Source organism: Nannospalax galili, unplaced genomic scaffold (genome assembly GCF_000622305.1).
Source record: "Nannospalax galili isolate Female #2095 unplaced genomic scaffold, S.galili_v1.0 scaffold3637, whole genome shotgun sequence".
Taxonomy (NCBI): domain Eukaryota; kingdom Metazoa; phylum Chordata; class Mammalia; order Rodentia; family Spalacidae; genus Nannospalax; species Nannospalax galili.
The window spans coordinates 53,042-73,970 of record NW_008338751.1 but is presented as its reverse complement, the minus strand read 5'-3'; the positions used below and the strand labels follow the sequence as shown (position 1 = coordinate 73,970).

The 20,929-nt window shown below is 38.9% G+C and overlaps 2 pseudogenes; both read left to right on the top strand.

Moving 5' to 3' along the window:
- Positions 1-3,148: 3,148 nt before the first annotated feature.
- Positions 3,149-5,306, top strand: LOC103734434 (annotated as a pseudogene).
- Positions 5,307-11,212: 5,906 nt separating this feature from the next.
- Positions 11,213-19,802, top strand: LOC103734433 (annotated as a pseudogene).
- Positions 19,803-20,929: the final 1,127 nt, after the last annotated feature.

The following is a 20,929-nucleotide window of genomic DNA, read 5'->3' as shown; positions in this document are numbered from 1 at the left end:
CCAAAACCTCTTAGTGTTAGCGTATTGAAAACATTCCTCCTGGCAAGTCTCATGACTATAATTCAGTAACTGCTCACTCATTATAATAATTTTATCCTGATTCACAAAGCAGGCATGGATTCAAGTACTGGCAATACAGCATTAAGTAAAACAAATAAACTCCCACTCTCCTTATACCATCAACATGATGAGGGGACAAAAAAAAAACCCAACTTGATAGTGAGGGTTGTACAGCTTTCCATCCCAGGGAGGGGTGTCAATGCTTGGCAACAGAGAGCACTACAGCCCTGACTTGTTCTGAGGGTCCTTGAAGGGAATAGCTGTAGTATACTTGTTGTATGCCACATGACCTAGAGCTCCAAAGTACTTTGAGGTTGTAGGTAGTGAACTCGGAACTTGATCCAGCAAAATATGCCAGAGGTATTTTGTGTTAGGCCACTGCTTTTAAGGAGCTCAATGGAAAGGTCATTGTGGTGCAGATATCATTTGATTGATCAGGGAAATTCTTTAGTCATGATGATACGCAATTCTATTCTTGCTAGAAATTCACATTTATTTCACGTGTTTCTCAAAGAGGACAACACCTGATTTATTTGGATGCCCAATATGTAATACTTGGTCTTCTGTAAGCAGTTACTCAACTGAGGATACATATCATGTAGCTCAACATTAATGGAAATAAGGAAAGAAATGTGTAAAAGATTCCTAATAATTTTCGGAGATGTTTGGCACTCATTACAATATGATTACATGACATGGAGCTGTTGACAGATAAGTCTTTGTGTGCGCTAACATCCCAGTTTCCATAAATCTACGTAGTTATCTGTGACTTACCTTTATCATTAAAAACTCCTCTTTTTTTTTTCAAAAAGTCACTTAAATTTCAGAACTATAAAGTCTATGACATTTTCACCCAGGACTGAAGTCATACTTTTCAGATAACTCGTGCTGACAGAGCTGGTTCTTATGTTACAGGATGGTGGGTGGTGATGAAGCACAGCCAACACTAACAAAGGACTCCAAAAGTGGGAATGATGGAGACAGATGGGGCAGACATGTAGAGCCACATTTAAAGTAACGGTGGTTCAATAGGGACAGGAATGAAGATAAATGGATGAAAAATTTGGGATCCTCCTGCAGTAGATTTTGATTGATTGTAAGACAAATGTTGGCTAAGTATGCCAAACTAGTATAGTTGTCAATTATTTTTATTATACAAATTTTACTATCATTAAAAAGAAAATTGTGTATTATATGCATGATACTTGGTTTGGTAAGCATTCAACAGAATTGTCTTGTACTGCATATTATATTTATAAGTGTGTTATATCATGCCTGGAAAATATGGCTTTTAATCTCAAATATAGATTGCTTTAATTATAAGCTTGTGAGGAATCTTTCAGCTTGTCATATATTTAATATTTCATGACTGTTATTATTTCAGGGTAATCATGATGAAAGAAAATATTCCTGTATCTACAAAGGTTGAGTATAGATGATGCTTGAAACGTCTATACCTTCAGGACAAAAGCTACAATGAGGATGGCTTCCTGGCTCAGGTCTACTTCTCTTGAATCCAGCCTTTCCTTGAGGGCTGTATATGCTTTGATACTGGCTGTCTTCCTGAATATTCCTTCAGTTGTTGGTCCTTTGTCATCCATAAAAGAGAGCATATCCTGAGTGAAGAAAGAAAGGCACCTGCCATTCCATAACCACAGGGAAGGGCACAACTTGACCCCTAGTTGGGAACCAGAGCAGTGCTGTGTAAGGGAGCAGTGCTAGAGCTGGGAGGAATGAAGCAGAATTCAAACTGAGTTTTCTGCTTCTAAATATATATTCTCAGCCCTGCCCCTCAAGGCACTCTAACTTGTTATCCTCAAACTCTGAGAACATGGGTCAATTACATTTTCCTCTGTAGTGTTTTGATGAATCTGACTGAAACACACAATATGTGAATGGTCGTCTCTCTCTTTACTGTCAGCCACATGAACGCCCTTCCCATGTGTGGCAATCTCACTTCTCATTGGCTTATCCACCTTAAGTGACACCATCCCATACCTACGTCCTGTATGTTCTGGTTTCTCATAAAGTGAAGCTTCAATCTGTGTCCTCACGGAAACTTTCTTTGATTGTATTTCCTTTCATTCAACCTTCCATTTCCTTCTGCACTTTCTTCTTGTTTTCCTTTTCTGGGTAGAAAGCTGCTGTCAGAGTCAGAAAGGCAGGGAATTGCTATCTATCATGGCACTGATTTACTCTGTAGCCTTATGTACCCACACATAAGCTCTCTAAGCTTCTTCATTTTGTGGCACTGATTTACTCTGTAGCCTTATGTACCCACACATAAGCTCTCTAAGCTTTTCTTTACTTCATTTTGTGGAATTGGGATGATACTCATGACTAGAATAGAAGGTTTCTGTAAAATGTGTGGGGTGAAAGCCAGTAACTATGACATATCTAATGTGATAAACTTGCTAACAAGCAGAAGACATTCTCAATGCTGAGTATAGTGCTTAGACAAATACTGGGTTGCAATAAATGTTTCAAGTACTGGGTAACCTGGTTCGAAATAAGACAGGCAAGTACCTGGGCCATTCTTCTGACAAAATATGTCATAATTATAGGGTTATTGCATACCAGAAGAAATATTTTTATGATTATGGCCTTGAAATGCACATCTAGTCTGACAGATATGGTGCATCATTAGGATGTGCAGTATCAAAACAATGGCCATGAAAGGAGACCTGAGACTAGTGTGGAGCTCAAGGAAAAAGATGGAAGGGAATATGAGACAGAGAAGGACTCAGAGGGTCTTATCCAGTGACCTCTGCCCTCATCTAAGAGGTGAATGTGTGTCTTTGCTGAAATACATGGAACAAGCAACTACACTCTTTCCTAGTATTCATGTTCCCTAAGACTCAGGAAAACTTGACTTTGGCTTTTGAGTATTTAATGTTTTTACAGAGTTTTTGTGCATTTCGTTTAATACATCTTAATCAAATTTAGAACCCCTCCTCCAGTGACTCGATTTTTGTATTAGAAATATTATTTTCAGAGGTTTCCCATCACCAAAAGTAGTTGGTATTCATCAGTGTGGACTTGAAAATTATTGAGGACAGAGGAACACTCAAAGACATTTGGCCTCAGGATGGCAGAGGAAGAACAAAATGAAGCCTACCAGAATTGCTGTAGGAAGACTGCCACCCTCACAGATATCCCTGAGGTCTTTCCAAAGAGACAGCCTGTGATGGAGGCTGGTGAGTGTGGGCGCTCACTGCAGGTGCTAGAGCCTCTCCGAAAGATTCCATTTATCAAAGAGTGTATTCTGTTGACTCCTCTCTGATGCTGTGAATAAGGGAGATCATTACATGCATTGATTTATCTCACTTAAATTTATCAGTCAGTTTTCTCTTTATAGGGTGCCTTTTGTAAAAATGTGGAGACAGAAAATCACTCAATTGGAGCCTATTATTTCCCATAGCTAATACATTATTTCCACAGACTTGTACAGTGACTCAATCCAGAGGCCTGATGTAATTCAACTCTTCCAGTGATTAGAGAATTCACAGGTATATTCCTTTTTGAAAGCTTTACATATTTGAGCTCCAATCGAGCAGAATTCTGTAATTATCAACTTTCTTATTATATCTCTGCCTAATTTGGTTTTGATTTTAAATTCTTTTAAAATTTGTAATCATTATTTTTACTTTATATGTATGAGTGTACTGCCTGCATGGATGTAAGAGCATCATTGTCCTGCAATGCCCAAGGAGGTCAGGAGATGGTTTCAGGTCCCCTTGGGCTAGAGCTGCAGACATTTGTAAGCTTCAATGTGGCTGCTGGAAAATGAATATGGGTCCTCTGCTAGATCAGCAGTGCCCTCAGAAGCCAGAGATTAAGGAGAAATAGAAGGTGCCGCCATTGTTGGGGGAGTTCTGTGAGCCTGGAGGTGGCACCTCTGGAGACACTGTGTCCCTGCAGGCTGTGGCTGGGCCAAGAGAAGCCCAGGAGCCACCTGGAAAGCTGGAGGAGGTGGAACAGCCTGCAAGTCTCAACTCCGTTGAAGAATCTCCCAAGTGAAGAGAAGAAGATGGAATGGACGAAGCTGCCGAAACCTAAACCTAATGGGCAGAACTTTGAAGTGGCTGAGGGTGAAAATGTTCCAACTCCCTGAAGTTTAGCAGCAAAGCAGCCACCAGAGACAGTCAAGGAAAATGAAAAGTCAAAGGAAAATAAGAGGAAATCAAAGTCACATGCTAAAGCAGTGCAAAATGGCTCACATCATGATGGAAAGGAGTTGACGAGGAGACTGAGAAACTAAATTAGTCATAGAGAGAAACAACAGCAGAAACGTGATAAAGTGCTGACTGATTCTCGTTCATTGGATTCAACTATCCCTAGGACAGAAAATACTATCACAGTTACCATTGAGCAACTTACAGCCACATCATTTCCTGTTGGTTCCAAGAAGAATGGAGGTGATTCCGATCTAAATGTACAAGTTAGCACTTCAGATTTCTTCAGAATGGAATGGAAATTTTACTGTCAATGGAGGAGACTCGAATGAAAAGCCTGCAAAACAATCCTCACAGATCAGGGTAGGTGGGAGCCATCACCTTGGACAGACACTGGTGATGTGAATGGGGACCCTGGGGAAGGAACTATTTTCTGGCATTGGGTCTACTGCTGAGCCAGTTTCTTCAGATGATCAGTGGGACAGTAGCCGCAATCAACTATAGCGATGATGGACAGTCTAGGTTAAACAGGCTGTCTTCTGCTGACTCCAGCTCTGAATACAATGCACCAGCAGAAGAATGGGGGAATTGGGTAGATGAAGAAAGAGCTTCACCAATACCCAATGATTGAAAGGTTTCAGATGATGGCAAAGAGAAAGGAGAGGGAGCTCTTCCAACTAGGACACCAAAAAGAAAAAGAAGCCAGGGGGAGAAGAATTAGAAAAGGACATTAGAGAAGAGCTTCCAGTGAGTACCTCTGAAGCCTGTCCAAAGCAGAAAAAATCTTTTTCCTTGAAGACCATAAGGACTACTGATCCAGCTGAAGCCCCTGTCAAAAGTAACCAGCCTGTCAAGACCCTTCCACCTGCTATTTCTATTGAGCCATCTTTACCTTATCAAAAACTGATTCTGACAAGAGCTCTTCCCAAGTGCACTGATGCTACAAGACACAGATAAATCCAATTCAAACACTAAAATAATGGTGTGTGTCCATCACAGACCAAGTCTGAAACTAACTGGGAATCTTCCAAAAATATAAAAAAGAAGAAAAAAGCCAGACGGGGAGCATGAATCATTTTTTCCTGAATTGGACATGTGTTTCAAATACTGTGTTGAAGATTATGTTGCTCATGCAACAACTTGTGAACATGTAAAGACTTTTATGTAAATTTAAACCAAATTTTAAACCAAAACTGTGAACACAACCACCATAAAATAGACTCAAAGGAGACTCAACATATGAAATTAAGACAGAATACATACTACAGTGCTAGGAGACACATGTGGGAGACCTTTCAATTGAACAAGATTGATCTTAATTTAAGAATACTATCCTGATTTTACTACAGGGCCCTGTCTACAGGAAATTATGCCCTAGTTCATCTGCAACAGAAGAAGAATGCATGCTAATTAGAGAGGGCTGCTATAAAGTAGTAGGAGACTCCTTGGATCTTAGGTACAAACTTATGCCATTTAGATCTGTTTTATGCTTAAATCAAAGTGCATTGAACAAATGCATAATCTGCCATATCTTACATATTCATGGCTAGCAACTTGTATTAAAACCATAAAAATGCATGCTGCCATAATTATACATTTAAACACCCCCATGAATTCAGAGAAGAGAGCAACTATTGGCCTAGGAAATTAAAAGATCTGTAGAAACCAGGTAGGAATGGACATCAGATCTTCCAGGTTTCTCTAAGGCATGTTTTTGGTCCACACTGTCCACTCTTCCTGACTGAAGAACATCACTGTGCCTTGAAAGTTTGGTCAGCAATGGAGATGGGACTGAGATGGGGCACATCTTGAAGGGAGGTAAGAGACTCACAGTTCTGCTGATGATGTCTGGGTGAGTCCCTGGGCTTCAGAGTGAACTGTTCTGGGGCATAGGGACACTGCTGCTCCAGGACCAACTTTCAAAGGTCTAGATAAGAGGTCAAATCACTGGTACAAAAGGGTGTGAAGGCATAATTTCATAGGCCAGTCATTTGGATGACGAATAGATTCTCATGCCCTAAATGGAGAAAATTCAAATATAGATTAATGTTAATATTGATGAAATAATAGCGCTCAAAATGACCTCTTTGTGGGCATGTAGAGACACTGGTGTGAGCTACAATTCTCCTAGGATTTCTGGAATAGAGAAGGCATTGTATCCATAGAAGAAAAGAATTTTTCATTAGGGAGAAACTGGTGAAGAAGAATTTTAAAATACAGAGGACAAATCAGTGGCCTTCTTTGGAACACACAGACCACAAAATATTATGTGGTAGATCATTTGCTACATTTCCTTTAGACACTTTGTGCAGTCTTCTAGTTTCACACTGACATTACATCAAGCCTTCTAGCCCCACATTCATCATCCTTAAGATTTTTCATAAAAGAAAGACACCAATTTTAGTGTGGTTTAGTAGTCTCTCAATAATGTTAGAATTTGTCTGATCAGTCTTTTCCCACATGACACCTGGAGGTTTAGAGAGAGAGTTCATTTCCCTCTGTCAGGTCTGAGGCCAGGCTTCTCAGTAGAACTGGATTGGTCTTCCTTGTGCTTCCTTCACTGCTTTTACTCTGACATTGAACCAGGGGAAGCTGCAGGGTACTGCAAACACAGAAGAAACCAGCAAAGTGGTGTTTGTGGGAAAGAAGACCACTCCCAAATGTATCTGTGGTTATAGTCTAGATTTCAGTTTATTTTTTCACACTTTACTTACTTCTGCTACAAAACTTCTAAGATCTTGTACTGTGAAAAAGGATTTCCGTTTCTCAAGGAATTGAGTGAAATCTCCCTTTCTTCCTCTTTTCACTTACCACTTGTGTAACTTGGAGAATGCTTTATTTTTCTTCTCATTTGGTAGAGATGCAATGCTTCTATCTAAATACGTATGTGTGTGTGTATATATATACATAAACACACACATACACATATATGTGTATATGAAGCAAAAATCAAAGATGAGAACAAAAAATTGTAAAGGAGACATGAAAGGAATTGGAGGAGGTACGAAAGGTGGAAATTGCAAATATAATATGCATATATGAAACCCTCAAAAAACAACAACATAAATACACTTCCTGCTTCTATTTGCTTTCTCCTGCACTTGTTTTACTGCTCTCCAAATTTTACACTGCTATCGATAATACAAAAACCATAACTGCACAGGTGATTTCCCACATTCTTCTAGTCCTGGCACTCAAGAGGCTGAGGTGGAAACACAGAAAGCTTAAGGCGAGCCTGACTGTATCCCAACATTTCATCTCAAACCATGCCAAAAAGTATCATCAGTTGAGTGTGTGCATGTTGTCCTCAGCTATATCCTGGGTACTCCCTGTATTCTAAGACTAAGAATGTTTCCTAAGAAATCTTAGAATGCCACTTTCCCATCATTTTCCATCTGTCTGATTGTGACCAAAAGTCCTCAAAGATTTGTTGCCAGAATCAGGAAATGGGGAAATCCAAAAAAATAGAGACACTGTTCCATAGGTTCCCTCACTGCAGTGTCAGTGCAGGGTCACTGCTGATCCACATCCATCCTTGTCCAAATGGCTTTTTTTTCAGTCCACCACAGTGAAGACAACTGAGAACCAATAACTGATTCTTGGAGCTGAATTATTCTGACAAAGAATTAATAACAGGCATAGCCTATTCATCAAAACCCTTAGCACAAATTATACACAATAGTACAGTTAGGAAATATTTAAGCCCATCCACTCTGTAACCCCACCACCACCCCTGCCCCAGGACTACACCATGAACATGCTGTATTCACTCTGGATCAGCGTGGAGAGTTAGCTAGATTTTAACAATCAGAATGTGAATACCTGTGTTTTGTTTTGCACTGAGAGAAGGCCCAGCCATCACTTAGTCCTGCTTTAGATTTCTGTCCTTACCTAGGAGTGGAAATGGAGCTTCTTTCTGACTAGAAGAAAACCACAGTTGATATTGTTCCTCAGCATTCTGGGAGACAACAAATAAATGAAAATAATTTTAAAATAAGCATTGTAAATTATCTTTCACAGCAGACACCTGAAGATACATTTCCTCTCCATCTCCATGTTTCTAGAACTGAAAATAGAAACTGTTGTTCTAAGAGGTGGCCATGATTTTGAGTTATCAATATTGGCATCATAACTGCAACTGCTGTTCCCTTCCCTGGCTCAGCAGTGACTCCAATGTTCTGCCTTCTCCTTTCTCAGGAGCATAGACTTGTGGAGTCTCAATGCAATCATCTTGTCATTGTTTTGTGACACTCTAAGAAATCACTGTATTGTACCTAGGGAAGAAAACTTCATCCAAATATCCCCAATACCCATTTTCTATACCTTTGAAGAATACTAAGATTTACCTTCAATATTCCTGTACAGACAACTTATTCCCTGGGAGGCACAGGCGCACACACACACACACACACACACACACACACACCATAACTATCTTCCCTGAGCAAGGTAACACTTGAAAGGCATTGTAACCGCAGCAATGAATTTTCACAATGAGACAGAATTTTATATAAGGCCCTATGCTATGGAATTGGGGTTTTCTGACCATATCGACACTATATGAGATTTCAGCCCTTGCACATTCTTCATTTCTCTTTGGAATTCTTATCTTTATCCTCAAATATGCCATGTCTACTATCAAAAATTTCAAACACTTGCAGTCCCATCACATTCAAAGATATATACTGAAAAGCAAAACAGGATGAATGCTGTGGGGAAAAAACATATAAGACTCATGTTCCTTATGGCTCAGTGTGTGAAGCTGTGTGTTGGAAAGCCTGCAGAACTTGGTTTCATCCTCGTACCCACATAATGTATGGAGAGAACTGACTCTACTAAGTTTTCTGTTCACCTGCACATACAAACATGGAATGCATTCACATTCACTTACCATTCTCTCCCACACCAATGTACACTCATTCTTATGGTAAATAACTAGGGGGTTCATCCATGCATCATGTATCATATCCTCAGGACCAGTATCCCGGGAATAGCTCCCTAGTCACATTTTCTAATGCTAAAATTCATTATCAATGTAATTCTTTCAAAAATCATAAGATGTATACTATGTCCTTGAGGGATGATATGAATGAATGAATAAATAAATGGAAATAAATGAATAAAAGGAAAGTTGAAGGAAGATAAGGAAAGAATATGTCAAAAAGAAGTTGAGATTTTAATAAATAATTTTGCATAGTATTTATAATGTGTGCACATGCATACATATGTTGCATGTATATGAGCATGCAGATATAAAACATACAAATCATAATGCACGTTCTTACATGCACTCTAGAAGTTCAGGCTGACCTCAATAATTCATTGCTTTAGAAGCATGAAATTTAACATGAGAATGAAGGAACACTGCCCATATGCAGACCATTGTAGTATGTTAACTGTCTTTACTTCTTAAAATGAGGGTGACAAAAGCTGCCTTTGAGACATACAATAGTTAAGTGTCTTGCATAATATTTATACGCACAGAGAGACCACAAAATTTTGATATTTTACTCAAAGGAGCTGACACTGCACTTACCGGTATTCCTAGCAATGGTCGTATCTTCTCAATAATGTCATTCACAGTTTCCTGATTTGTCGGTGTTACTGTGAGAGACTACAAAATAGAGAAAAATATTACTACGGCATTTTAAAAACTCCCATGACTTAATAGTTATTGTCTAGTTATTGCCTGTATTCTACAACGAAAGCATATTTGGGTTATTAATAAACTACAGCAAACACAATACACAAATCTTGAACCTTTTTCCTTTTGTTTATATAACATTAAGGGGGTAATGAAGAAGTGGACCACAGGGGCTTGAGAGATGGCTCAGAAAAAAGAGATGATTGTTACTGAAACTTATCATCTGAGTTTGCATCTGACAACTTGCATTTCTTCCCAGGGACCCACGCAGTAGAAAGAAATAATTAAACTTGCTTGTCTCTGACATCCACATGCACACTATAATATGTGTAAGTGCTCTGCATGCACATTAACACATGTGTACACACACATACACACACAGAGAAGAATGGAGACAGTTTTTCTTTAAAAATGATAGGGCTATGGAATTAGAGCTGGCACAGGAGCTGATGTTTCATACACAGAAATTGCTTGCCCAATGGGAGGGAGGTTGTAGAAGAAGAGAGATGGAAGGCTTTCCTTCTCTATTCATGTGGTGTTTATAAAATGGATGCAGTTCTTCACTTGTCATAGGTTCTGCTACATAGGATCTGTATTGGTTCAGCACGATGTTGAATCATGTACTAGAATATATGATACTGGTACTGGTAGCATAACTACAGCTTAAGTCAAAAACATACTGCAGTGAGGAATTCTCTGTTTCTGGCTTCATGATTAGGTTTTCCTTGTTGAATTCTATTGACACAATGAATATACAAATCCAGAACGAAGATGTTCATAAAGTTCCATTGGTAACTCAGCCAAAAATTAAGATACAATTTAGTATGAGCTTCCTACTGTACTTCACTCTCAAAAACTGACCCATAGAAATAGGACAAAATTTATGGAGGAGAAGCTGAACGTGATAGGATTCTCAGTTAATGCCTCTGATACCAGAATACCAGAACATTAACATAGACTATGACAAGAAGTGGACAAGAATGGTTATTACTCAGATGATTTACAACATCAGATGCATCTGCAAAAGGAGAAGGAGCTTCTGGTAGAAAGCACTTAGAGAAGACAGTGACAGGAATCCCTCTGCACAATACTCCTTACAAACATAAAAATGCTAACTGGAAACCTTTTCATAAATTTCATAATTTGTATTTACATTCATTAATTTCACATGTGCTATATACAGTATAACATTTGTGAATTTAAGACAAATTGAACTTTGAAGATGTCAGTTGATGTCCATTAGACATTCTGAACATAAGCATTTGGCATAACTACAATTGAGCAGGGAGAGGCTAGAGAACACGTCACTACACGACAGTCTGCTCTTGTCCCTATGGTCCCACATCTGGAACAGGATGACAGGTGAGGGCATCTTCACGGATTTCCTTTGGGACAGGAAAGGTTTTACTCTCTCTTCCAATACTATGCGTTAAAATCAAGAGTTGCTGTGCAAAGCAAAAATGCTGTAACATGTTTAAATATTTTGTTCAGAATCAATATCTTGGTTACTGTACTACAGTTGTAGAAACTAAGGATTAGACAGTGTCAGTACTGAATGGTACTATTTTCCTCAGTAGCATTTAAACTAACACAAGCTGATCTGGAAGTGTGATTCCAACCAGCTCAAATAAATTCTGATGTTCTTTCAGAAGGAAAATCCCTCAGTACTATCAATCTGACTTCACACATGAGTACGGTACAGGTATGGATCCTGCAACTGGACACTACTGCAGTATTTGGCAACGTTGGAATTGAAATACTCAATTTAAATTTGATCCTGGATCTCAGTGTGTCTTCGATCAAGCAATTTTACAGCACATGTGTGGCTCTGGATTTAACCCTCAGCACCATGCACATGCATAAGGGAATGAGTTCTCTCTCTCTCTCTCTCTCTCTCTCTCGTTCTTGTGGTCGGGAGATACATAAGTACTTAAGGATAAAGAGCATGATGCACATATCAGATCATCCAGAGTAGCTGCGCACATACGTAGAAAAAGAGACATAGTTACACAAAAAGGAAAACATACCACAAAGAAAATAGGGAAGGTGAATACTGCTAGAGAGGACATGTTATTGGTTGGATTGTTTTGCACATTGTAGCATATTTTTCTTTACAACAAAAAATATTTTAGGTTACTAAAATGCTGCTTCAAAAATTGCAACAAATAGTCTATATGAAACCAATGACAACTGAAAAAGCTTTAATTCCAATAAGAAATGCCACCTGGGAAGTTATTTATAAAATCACCGCCTTCAATTTATGGTAACTGATATGAAGTGTGTTTCTAAGCCTAGGACTGCAGTCAGCAAGTTTACACTTGGCTTCACATGAACAACAACAAACATTTCTTACATAAGGAATAGACATATGCATGATGATGAAGTTTTCTAAGCAGCAATATCTAAGTTTCAATCTCCCACTCTCATTTTCTCTCCTCAACCCCTTCTCCTCTCCTCTCCTCCTCCTCATATTTCCCAGGCTTCTCCTCTCACTGCCTGGTGCTTTGCTCCCTCAGTTACTGTCTTGCAGTATCATGTTTTGTCTGGTGGATACATACTGTGTTCGTGCACACAATGTCCTCTGTGAGTATCTCCACCACAATACTCTTCTTGTCATGTGTCTCCTTCTTTGGATCAATACATCTAGTCAAATAAATAATAATACAAAACAGTGTAAAATGAATTGGCTTACTTTCACACTAATAAAGGTTGTCAATGTTTTAAAGGCAAATTGATTCAACATCATCAATTCTGTGTCTGAGCAAAGGAAAGAACGTCTTTGACGAACATGATATGTTGCTCTTCGTTAGAGAATTCAGAGGCAGATCCAGCCCTCAAAGCATAGGTCATGGATGAAAGGCAGCAGCAGCTTTGAGTATTGCACAGCTTGATATTGCATTGATGATAACTCAGTATAAGGTTTGAGACTAGGTTGGAGAGAACTAAATAAGGAAAGTGACAGCTCACAACCCCTCAGAAAATACACAAAATATATATGTTAATTAGAGAAAATATAGTAATTACCAGGGAAGTTCTAACCAAGAAGGTATTTAACACTAATGTAACAATTTCTATATAAAATTGGGTAGGGTAGGCTAGACCATTGGATTGCAGGCTGCCATTAATAATTTCAAATTAATACTTGCAAAACACCTTTGAAGAATAGAATGCCATTCTATCTTTGTGCTTGAAGAACTTTAATGTAAAAGTAAGAGTAAATACAATTATATTAAATTTTTCACAGTAGCTTAAAAAACTGCTTTCGTGACCAAAGTTGTAGAAGGCCATGGCTGTCAATGTAAGTACAGATGTAAGTAATTTCCTCCTGATAACTGGATTTCTGGCAGACCTCCTTTTTAAAGGTGACCTTACAGTGATGGAAGAAGACTGTCATGTGGAAGCTGGTTGACTGCAGCTGTTGGGTGCAAACCATCTAATCTCAGCCAAGTGCAGCATCTGTCTAAACTTTGGTGTCACTGTAGATAAGATGGGTAATTCAGTCTCATAGTGTTCTTTCAGACTGAAATGTTATGCAACTAAATAAATAGTTATTCATATCAAATCATACATAAATTCAAAATATGGATATAGTACTTAGATGAGAAAGGATAATCTCATTTAGAGACATACAAGAAAATCTTATTACTCCATGTGAACTGCAGATTTAACAGCATGATCATAGTTCCTAGAAAATTTAATTTTCATGATTCATGACTGATTCTCTATTCAATAATAAATTACCTTCTCCTATATTTCTACTTATTCTCTTAGCTACATCACCATGTCATTGAATACATTTATTTAAAGGGTTAAAGGATAGATTTACTGCTTACTACATTTTCTAAGGGAGTGTTTTCGAATACATGCAGCCCAAAAATAATAGACAGTGATGACGTTTGGTAACACTGTCAAACGGATCAACATGACTATGCCTAGAGCATTTTCCTTGTGGCAAATGCAAGGCCAGGCACCATTCACTAATCTATCTATTACCCCTAACACACACTGCCGTACCATATTTTTCTATCCATCCAAAAGTTGAATTTTTACTTTTCATCCAGTTTTGGCAATTATGAACTATATGGCTGAGAACATTTCTGTCTAGATTTCCCATGGTTGGTGCAGTCATTCATCAGGAAGCTGCTCTGAAGATGGAAATTGCTGATGACAGGGCCATTGTGTTTAACTTACCACTAAACATCAGACATTTTCTCGAGACCTTGCACATTTTTATTTCTCTCACTAACTGTTCCCTGACTTCTCACCTGTACTCAGTTGGGGATTTGTTCATCAGAAGGGAGGACCGTTCATGACACCACAACTGGTTATTCACAGCAAGTCACAGAATTGAAAATTGTCAAACGCACTGGTCATAGACATATTTATAATAGCCTAAAACATAATTCTATGGCTTTCTGTCCAATCTAACATATAAAGATGATTTCCACCTCTCATCCCCTGATCCTAGGGAAGTTTCCTCATTATTATCAAACACCTGAAGCACCTACAGTTGGAATGTGTACTTTCTACATGCAGAATGGAGGAAACAATAAGCCAGAAAGAAGAATCATGCTGAGAGAATCATGGTATGAAAAAGAAAATACGTAGCTAATGACAGATACATGGACTGTGCTGAAAAGCTCCAAATGTTTCCCTTAAATCCAGAGATGACTCTTAGAACCTAGTAAGTTTACAAAACATGGGGTCATGTGCTAGCAAACACAGCTCTGTGATGATGGCTGAGTTTTGGGAGAGGGATGAGGAGAGTAAGACGAGTGCTGAGTGTGGGAGATAAAATCCCATGGAAAAAGCGATTTGAATACAGATGCGCCTCAAAACCACTGTGAATGAAACGATTGTACTTCAGGGGTTCTACGCACTGAAAAATAATGCTTAAATGCCAGCCTAAGAATGCACTGAAAACTTCCCTGCACCCAACAAAACTGACACTGTTTCAGACTATTAAAAGACACCATGTTGTTTGCAGAACCCAGACCTGATCATCTGGAGCAGAGACATGCAGGCATATGAGCATTTTGTATATAAAGCACTATTGATTTCAGACATTATTTGGGAGTACAAGAGGAAGTTTACAAACCTAACTGTCCTACTCAGTGCTACTGAAAAGATGCATACATAGGCAGTGTCAAAACATAAATAACACCTGATGACTTTGGATAATGACATTAGAAAGGGCCCAGAAACTTGATCTCAAATTCTTTCCACAGAACCTAGAGATCTACCTCACTGATACCATGAGGAGCCTCCCTGAAACAGCAGGTATATACAACTAAGGGACTCCAGTACTATCCACTGTTGATCCATTTAGACATATTTTCATGTAGGATCTCTCTGGGGGTGGAGGTGATACAAGAAAGTGACAATTCAGTAAGTTAAAATTTTAGTTGACATTTTACAATCAGACTAAAACAGATATTTATTGTTCAAATGCTCTGAGAAAAAGTCTATACATTCAGATTTTTCAGTCTGTGCTGGATAAGGTCAAGCTGACTGTGTCCTAACACAGGCAGTGTATGTCAACACAGGGAAAAGCATTTAGTCTTACTGAAACAGGGCTATGAAGTTCTCCATGGGCCAGCCCAAGAAAATGGATTTCTGGCAATGATTGGGGCCCATCTAATCTGTAACCATGGATCCATCACAGGGAAATCAGTGGGACGATGTATTTTATCTTACAGGATAGGTTATACCTAAAAGTGAGTCAAACAAGACCTCTGTTTGTTAGTTTGGTTTTAAATGAGGGACCACTGTTCACATGGTAAAACACAGTTCTTCATCCTCCAAACAGAGCAGGACTCACTCAACTGTTCTTTCCTAGACACAACTCAGGCTGTGGGTAGGTGGACTACAATTATGCTTGTGCTGAAGGAAGCGAATCCACAGAGGCACTCAAATTTTAAATGGGTACTAGCAGCTCTAGGCAGTCTGTGCTAATCTTGTGAGTTAACTATTCAATATTGAGTTTACTTTGTATTTGAGAGATACTGCTTTAAAAATAAACTACTTATGAAGAGAGAAAATGCATTTGGAAAATTGTTTTCTTATAGCAAACCAATAAAGTGATTCAAAAGCACTGTGTACATTATGTTCTGTGTTACCTGGTACCTGACATTTGATAAGAATATTTTAAAATATTCTATGAACATCATTTCACTTAATCAACAAATTACATTAGGAAACCTTTGTTTGCCCCCCTGGTAACTGAGTAAACTTTCAGAATGGTAGGTAGCCCAAAGCAAATGGACAGGATAGGAAACCAGGCTGACTAATAGCCAAACCCAGCTCAGAACCACTGGATCCCTATGCCTCCTTATCTACCTTCTAAAGCCACAGCCTGGGAGCATTGCTCTCTGAATGAACTTCCTCATAATCCACACTTGACATTTTTCTTTCCATGGCCATCAGCTTTTAAATGGGTACTGTGATTTTACTTTGGGATCAGAGGATAATTTTACTATATAGTTATGAATCAGTCTACCTGTAAATAGGGAAAATATACCATAGTATAATTTATACAAAGATTCATGCTACTAGGTTCCGCTTTGTGATTGTTCCCACTTAATAACTAAGGTCCTTTTGGTGAAAGTAGCTTAAGCCTCTTAAAAGGTGACATTACAGACAAGATCACCAAATACAGATGCCTCTATTCATAATTTTCAAATCACATGTATGTATGTGTATGCATTTGTGTACATATACCACATGCACAATTGCCCATGGAAGCTTGAAAGGTGTATCTGATTCCCTGGAGCTACAGATACAGGCAGTTGCAAGGTGCCTAATGTGGGTGCTGGGAATTGAGCTTGTATACTCTAGAAGATCAGCAATCTCTCTAAACCCCTGAGTCAATTCTCCCATCCTTCTATTGATTCTTAATGTTTTTAACAACAGGATCACAGGGCAGGTTGTAACCTGTTCCAATTCTTGTTGAATGAATAAGACACCAAAATATTTACAGAAACAAAGGAAATATTTCCCTTCAACCCATAGGGATTGGGCACTATGAATTCCTTGATAACTTGGAGACTGCAAAGTACATACCGACTATTACTCACAATCAAGAAATCCCTGTACAAATTAAGATGGCATTTTTTACTGACAAGCCCTTTTCTAAGTTATACTGGTCCATAGAATATCAGGGGTTCTTGAAGCATCTTCCCACAGGTCTTTATCTCATTGAGCATTTCCATCTTGAGCATTTATCTCACAGGTCTTTATCTCATTGAGCATTTCCATTTTCCTGTTACAAGACAAACACTAAAAGAACAAATAGTCAATGGTCAACAGAAGAGAATTTTATGCAAAATTTGAAGTGATAGGATGCTAATCCTAGAAGCCCAATTCCCACTTTAAGACTTCACTGGGCAATAGCTTCAAACCTAATAAAACAGATGAGTTCATTTCAGAAGCTGTACAGAGAACAGATTCGAGTTCTGAGACTGACAGACCCTAACAGACAGGAAAAGGAGAAAGCAGCAAATACATCTCCAACTATCTGAGAAGAGAAATGCCAGTAGTTGAGAGTGTCACACATACTGTGCTATTAGCTATGCCAAATGCTGCAAGGCCAAGGCATATGAATTCTCAGAATTTCCCAGTGTGGTAGCAATGTGGAGGCCATTATTAACCAGGAGAGAAACAATCTGTGTGCAATGATGAAGGACTGCTGTGTAAAAGAGCGATAAGCAGAATGACACAAACACTCCCACACCTTGATGCCTTCAAATAAGATTATGTCAGATGATAGAGAGAGTATGAAGAAGTCCCTCACGTTAGGACCCTGAAATACAGTAGACTCATTCTAACTACCTGACACCCAAATAATCTGAATACTGTACCCAGATAGAGTCAGAGACTGTCTCTCTAGGGGAATTCAGAGAGATTAGAAGAATGACAGAGACTTAAACTGCCCTTGCTTGGAGGAGTGGCATGTAAGGCATGGGAAAGAACCATCGCAGAAGAGGGGGAAGAAGATTGTAAGAGGCAGGGGTGGTGTGTGAACATAAGGAAAAGAGGCTTTCAGGCCGCTGGAAACATGTTGGTAAGAACTTGCAGCAATGCTGTCAGTATTCACAAGACACATGCAGACAAAAATACAGCATAGGATGAGGAAATGGGCAGCAGGCCCCAACCCTATCCAAGGAGCTATTGGTAAATGCTTACTGTGGGGTGAAGAAGGGTAGCTTTTCCTTAAGGGAGTGACTCTACATAGGCTGACTAGACTCCAGTAGATGAACTTGCACCAAGGGACACCTGGATGGATTTGCTTGACTGGATGGGACTTAACATATATGACAGAATACTTGAGATCTAATGGGAGGGTGGTATGGGCAGCAGGGATGTGGGGGCACTCAAATTTTAATTAAGATGTATTGTGCAAAATGCATGAAAATTCAGTAAAAATATTAAAAATAGAAAAAAAGAAAAACAAGAATAGACCACCTCTGAGCAAACCTCATGGCCAACATGACCAGAATTATGGGAACTCTGGAGGGCTCTGAAATGACTAAGGTTCATTAAAAAGAGAAGTGACATCCTCAGTCCATGGAGAAGTCATCACAACTCATTGATGGCAGAAATGAAGATTTAAAAGTTGCTGTGGTTGACCCAAAAACTAAAGACTGCATCATTGGCTGAGGCCGGCTGTCCCTCTGAGAGGCCTGTGGTGCATTTGCCAAGCCTGAAGCAGAGAGAAGGTTGAGGTCACCTGAGAACTTGGCAGGAGCAGTTTGAAAAGGCCAAAGAGACCCTCAAGAACATGGACAAGATCATCCGCAAGCTCACTGAGCATGATCTGAATGATGTGTGCCATGGATTCTCAGACACTGGAGGAAGAAACCCAACAAACAGAGAGGTCTTGAAAGAGGCAGTCACTAGGCTGGGCAGGGAGCAATAGACTACAGTCTTCAGTTGTAGCTGCCTCCAATGAATGCACTCGCAGAGATCTTATCCAGGATCAAAATATGATGAAAAGGGAAAGGAAAGAACTCACAAATATTTGGCTTGTTGATGTGCCTGCTAAAAATTTAAGCAAGAATCTACAGTTGCTACTGAAAGGGAAAGGAAGCACCAAGAAGTTGAGCAAAAACATGAAATTCAGGCAGAATAAGAGAGAAACCATGTGGAGAATAAGAGAGAACTGTGTGCAGAGAGATGGTGAAGCAGACAGAACCTCTACTTTTGGAACAGAAGTTTGAGCTTCCGCAGCTGCAAGAAGAATGGAAGAATGCCAAGATAATTAAATATACAAGAAGTAAGACAAAGCCCCATTTGTTCTATGCTCCTGGCGGAATGTGCCCATCCACCCAAAAGCTGGTAGAAGATTCACAGAGAAAAATAAACTCTTTATTTGAAGTTAATGCATTGAATTTGCAGCACAAATAAATAAAATAGAGGCTAAGCCTAGAAGACAATAGATGAAGGAAAAAGAGCACCAGGTGGTGTGACTGAAAAACAAGAAGTAGGTAAGGTGGTTCAGCGAGAGCAAGAGTGGAGGAGACAGGTGATGTAGAAATAGAGGAGGCAGAAGAGGAAGAGGAACAGGAAGTAGGTGTAGTTCATAGTGATGCAGGGAAAGGACAGGAGGGCCAGGAACAGAAACAGGAGACAGAGTTGAAGGTGGAGGAGGACACCAAGGAAACAGAGAGTGAGAAGCAGCAGGATCGCAAGCCAAAAGTAGTGATGGATTTGTTAGAGATGTTTGAAAATGTCAAAAATGTAATTGTTGGCAAGAAGTAATGGCAACCAATCACGTTGAAAGTATAGAACCTTTAGAAAAAGAAACTAGTGAAGAATTGGAGCCAGTGATGGAATTTATACTCTTACTTATACAGAAATTGGAAAAGTATGACAGAAGGAGAAAATTATTCAACACAAGTGAACCAGAAGCGGATGGTTGGTGAGTCACTCATCCTGTCCAGCTGCAAAAGATGCTGAAGGTAAGAGAATGGTTCGGTCTACTGTGACACAAAGAAAAAGCTAAGAGTATGGCTACATGGTATTCCCAAGACTTCATGAAGATCAAGGAATGAGAATATTCAGTAACTCAAAGACCTTGGGACACTGAATGCCTTGATCATAGATTCCTCCAATCTGTGAAATATATGCATGCATGGACATATGTATACTCATTTTAAAGAAATACTTATTCCTGCTTTTAAGGAAATTTGATCATATTTTTCTATTGTCTTAAAATTTTTATCTTTATAAAGTAGAATTTTCTTAAAGACAGTTTACACCATAGGCTGTATGCTTGAAAACTCAGATGGAAATAATAGTTTTTATTTAACAAGCAACAGATCCAGAGAAACAAAAAGGACAAAAGGGAAACAAGACAGTGACATATCCCATCATATGTAGAACAATGACATATTTGTCAAATGTAGTTCAAACTTGTTTTCATGATGGCATACAAATTCAAGTAAATGGAGATTCTTGGAAAGACATTACCATTTTATCTAAAACAATGTTTAATTTGGGCAAATATATGCTAAATAACATAATTACTGAAAGCACAAGAAAGTTTAAATAGAAAGAAATCCTTGGATGTTTGACTGAAGTATGATCTTTTTCACAGTGGCTCTCAGGTTACAATGTAAAACAACTAGAAAATAAAAAATCTCTCAGAAGTAGGACAGACATTTTTGTCAACTTTTAGAACTCTCCCATGTAGCCCAGTGCACAGAACCAAACATTATTACTACTGGAGTTACTTTCCATGAAGGCAGTATTGCAGTTAAGAATCAGGTCACATGATTTGAAGGAAACAAGAACATTTTCTAAGACTATCTGTCACTATGAGGATCAAAAATAGTTATTGAGAGAATACTTTTTCCAGTGAAGCTCTTTATGGAGTGTCTTTCAATGGATTTGAACTTCTTTTTCTGTGTATGTCCTTGGCACTAAACACCAAAAAAAATGGCTTCAGCAGTCAGGAAACCAACTACTGAAGTCTGAGAATTCAGCAGTACTCAAGGTGACTGGCTTCTATGTCAAGGTTCTGAGGTTCATTCCATAACTCACAAAGTGA